A 4,761-nucleotide genomic window follows, 5' to 3' on the forward strand; every position below is an offset into this window, starting at 1 on the left:
TATGATAAATAAATGGTTTACTATTTTCAAATATTAATAATAATTTATACAGCAATAATATCAATTCATTAAATAAAATACCATAGTGAATTAGTAAGATTTTAGCTTATAAAATTAAAAAATTATGGAAGAACGAAGGAAATCCCAGTCAGATTCTTTCTCTATTTCAAGGTACTAAAACTCAGATATACGTATCAAGTTAAGTGACCGGAGGGGGAGGAGCTGATTTGTGGCTGCCAATCACGTGGGCATGAAATTTCCCCCCCCCCTCTCTCTCTCTCTCTCTCTCTCTCTCTCTCTCTCTCTCTCTCTCTCTCTCTCTCTCTCTCTCTCTCTCTCTCTCTTTTACTGAGATGAGAGATTTTATGGTCATATATGCGTAATATGTTTATTAATATTTTCAAATAATAATAATAATACTGTAATTACAAAAATCATATGTAAAAGTATTTTACAAATACTACGATAATCTCTCTCTCTCTCTCTCTCTCTCTCTCTCATCTCTCTCTCTCTCTCTCTCTCTCCTCTCTTAAAGCGATGTATGTTTTTTGGATGATGTATTTACTAATTTTCAAATATCAATATTAATGTAAACATCAATAATATAAATTCATTAAAGAAAATACTAAAGTGAATTAACAAGATTTTAGTTTATAAATAAAAAGAATTATGTAAGGGGGGGGGAAGAATGAAAGAAAATCTCTTTACCGCATCTCTCTCTTTGAACTCCAGTAGCAAGCCGAGTTGGCTGGGGTCCAACAACTGTGTTACCATATCTCAGGATAATGTAAACTCTCTCTCTCTCTCTCTCTCTCTCTCTCTCTCTCTCTCTCTCTCTCTCTCTCTCTCTCTCTCTCTCTATGAGATAAGAGAATTTCTATGGTACATGTGTATGTTTATTAATATTTTTGCATAATAATAATAATAGTTAATATAACTATATTCAAAATTCATATGTCATAGTATTTTAAAGAAGTACAATAATCTATCCACTTCACTCTTTTAAATAAGGACAATCTCTCTCTCTCTCTTCTCTCTCTTCTCCTCTCTCTTCTATCTCTCTCTCGTCTCTCTCTCTCTCTCTCTCTCTCTCTCTCTCTCTCTCATCACACGGGATACTAGCATGCGCTAGTGGTAACTCTCGCCCTCTGTTTGAGCTGGAAGTGTATGTATCAGTAGTATATCTTCAAGGACATTACTACATTTTATGGTAAAATAATAATATACAGTACTAGTTTACAAATAGTATTACGTTTAATGAGATTAAACAGTAACAATAACATTCTCTCTCTCTCTCTCTCTCTCTCTCTCTCTCTCTCTCTCTCTCTCTCTCTCTCTCTCTCTCTCTCTCTCTCTCTGCTATTGGCTGTTTATATATTTCTAATGGTAAAATGTTTAAGATTACTTTAAAATGATATTAATAATACCAATTCAGTGGTATATTTGATGTAGGATATTACTTTAAGTAGACATTTGGTATTTATGTGAATTCACATTTCCATTGTTCCCACGTAAAAGAAAATGGATGTCTCAAATAGTAACAGTATGAAAGAAAACGTGCATGACTGAATCTTATAGGGGGGACTGAATTATTTTCACATACGTAACTAAGTCATTCAGTACGTACATAGTATGTATTTATGTATAAACATAAAATGTAAGATTTACTTTAAAATAGTATTAATAATATTTCAAAGATTAATATGAACCATAATAGGATATTTTATGTATATTTGATGAAGGATGGTCTTTAAGGAATACTTTGGTATTTGCATGTTTAGGATAGGAGTTTATGAGCATTTTTAGAGGGGGGTTCCAAACATTCGTGGATTTTAACTATTCGCGGGGGGGTCTGGTACACATCCCCCGTGAATATGGGGGGACCACTGTACAGCAATTTTTTCAGATTTTTTTTCTTCGAAATTCTCATACATCTGTAGTAATGAAAGGTAGTGAGAGGAGGCGAGCTGCTCCGACGTTTTATAGGCAAGAGTGAGACTCAGAGAATGACTGTTACGCCACAGACGTCAAAGGGGTTGCACGCACTTATGCACTTGCGTTTGGTTACTAGCTATTCAGTTGTTTTTATAACTTCTTAGTGAACTTATAGCAATGCTGAAGTTACCTAAGATCAAGAAGGCTACTCAGCAACTAAGGCTAGCAAAATTAGCGAAGGCCAGGAGTGTGCTGAAAGAAAAACACGAAAATTCATTGTTATCAGCTGCCCTCATTGTCTATGTCTTGCTGTCAACATCATTGTCTGGTGTCACGCTGAGGGTATTAATACCACTTTTAGGAGGGTAGGACCAGGATCCTTGGATGTAGAAATCAACAATAAAAGTACAAATAAAGTAATTATAATAATGTTGTTTTGACTTTTATAAGAAAAAAGTAAAAATTTACATAGCAAATCTTTGGGGTTGAGCTCAACTCAAAAACATACTTATGCGCATGTCAGTAACCATTACTCGGTTATTTATTATCCAATTTCAGAGAGAAAGATATCATTGGAAAGAGGAATAAAAATCCCACAATTCCTTGTGGGCCAATTTTTTTTTCTTTCCTTCTTTGATTTTTAGATTTTTGAGTCTTAGACTAAAAAAAAAAAAAAAAAAATCAAAATTCTGTCACACAGAATTTTTCCGTATATAAAGCAGTTTTTATGGTATGATTTTCAATACAATTGATTCATATTAGTGGAGAAATTGCTACCTATTTTTTTTTTAATCATAATTTTTGCTAATAAAACAAAGTTTTTGCTCAAATGACTTGAAATTTTTATATGATGAAGGTATTATATATATCTAAAACATATATGAAAATTATGTATTTTGCGTAATAAATAAAAAAATAGACAACATAGCGGACGGTCCCCTTAATACCCAAAAAGGAATATGAAATTCATAATAATCATGAATTTATTAACATTGTCTTAAAAAAAGAGAGTACACTGAGTTTCACCTCTGACATTCTCTTGCATTTACGTTTGTTTATGTTTGTTTCATCAAGAATTTCATTATGGCAAAAAGGAATGGAAAACATCTCGCTAACATACAGAAGAAGAAAATTCGCTGTAATGAGCTGATTTAGTGAAGGAGAGAGAGAGAGAGAGAGTTGCATAGGAAGGAGTGCCCCGTCTTGCCTGATGCAGTGCCCCAGGCTACGATATATGATTAAATTATGATAAATAACATAATTTAGTTTATTAATACACAAAAAAGAAATATAACATTCATAATAATCATTATTTATTAACAGTGTCTTTATAGAAATACGAAGGAAAACTTTGAACGCCCGTACCTCAAAACTACTTATTGACCTTCAAAATCTATCTTCTCTTTTAGTTTTAGAGCTATAACATTGGAATTTGGTGTATAACTCAGAAATACATTATAGAACAATCAACTCAAGCCCTTTTTTCAAATTTTTGTTTCATCTTTTTTTTTTTTATAAATTTTTTTCCTGATTTATAGGGTTTATTTTTTTACCATAATGAAAAATTCATATCTAGCAAAAAAAATTACTTTTAGAAAAAAATCTCATTTTGATTGGTAGGTCTACATCATCGTCTATATATGGTAGTAATCCCAGGTCTTAATATTAAATATCAAGGGAGGAGATAGAATTGAAAAATGGTCATTTTCGGGATAAATAGCCCTGGTTTCACAAAACCAAAGGTCAGAGGCAAAAATCAAATGCAGTTTGGAGATGTCCCAAGTCACCTTATTAAGTGGTATGAATATCAAAGTTCTGTCCTTAAAAAAATGGCATTGGCTGGCCAGCCACTTAAATCGTTTTTTATCATAAAAATTTTATTTAGTCACAAAAATAATGTAAAAATAGTATTTGACGTTCTAGCTATTAAAGTACACAGTTTTAAGCGTTTTTAGAGGGATTCCAGTATATCGGGTAGGATTTTTGGTAATCACGTGCGGCTGATACGGCGCGTCCACTGTACACCAAACAAATATGGTGTGCTCTTGCCCAGACAGGCTTCAGGTGATCCGGATGCTTGACAGTCAGAAAGGTTTTGAATGTTTGAACTACCTCTTTCCTGAGGAGGTCTAGGTTCTATAGTACAGGCAGTCCTGGTTATTGGTGGACTCGGATAATGACATCGGTTTTGTCGTGCTTGTCTAGCTCCATAAAATCGGCGATTCATATGCCATTATACACAGAGTTTTGGTTATTGGCACCATAAGGTGCTGATAATAGAGTTATGGCACCACAACATAACTAACAGAGGCGCCAGTAACCAGAACTCGGCGCCATGAATTGCAAAGTTTTGGTTACTGGCGGTTTTCGCTTTTCAGCAACCCACCGAGAACAGAACCCCTGCCGATAACTGGGGACTGCCTGTACGTCTCCATTTAGAAGTATAGAGCTAGGCTCAACTGAGGTTTAAGCACAGGGACCTAGATCTTTTCTTAATCTCATGTCCTCTACCCTTCCAAATAAGGAAGAAAGCTTTGAAGAAATTGATGCAGATTACTCATTACCCATGAGCATTTTAGCCAAGTTCAAGGTCCCATCAATAACCAACCTGGTCCGTCTGTCCCTTTTCGTTTTAGATCATTATGGACTTCGCCCCTTTTAGATCATTATGGACTTCCTTGACTTCCAGGAGCACCTGAGATCTCACGATCTCCTAGCTCGCTTGGTGTCCAGCTCCACTGGTGCCAGCTCCTGAACTCCAGGCTCCCAGCTCGTGAACTCCTAGCTCACCTGGCACCCAGCTTCTCTGGTGCCAGCCACAGCCTA

Source organism: Macrobrachium nipponense, chromosome 22, assembly GCF_015104395.2.
Source record: "Macrobrachium nipponense isolate FS-2020 chromosome 22, ASM1510439v2, whole genome shotgun sequence".
NCBI classification, from domain to species: domain Eukaryota; kingdom Metazoa; phylum Arthropoda; class Malacostraca; order Decapoda; family Palaemonidae; genus Macrobrachium; species Macrobrachium nipponense.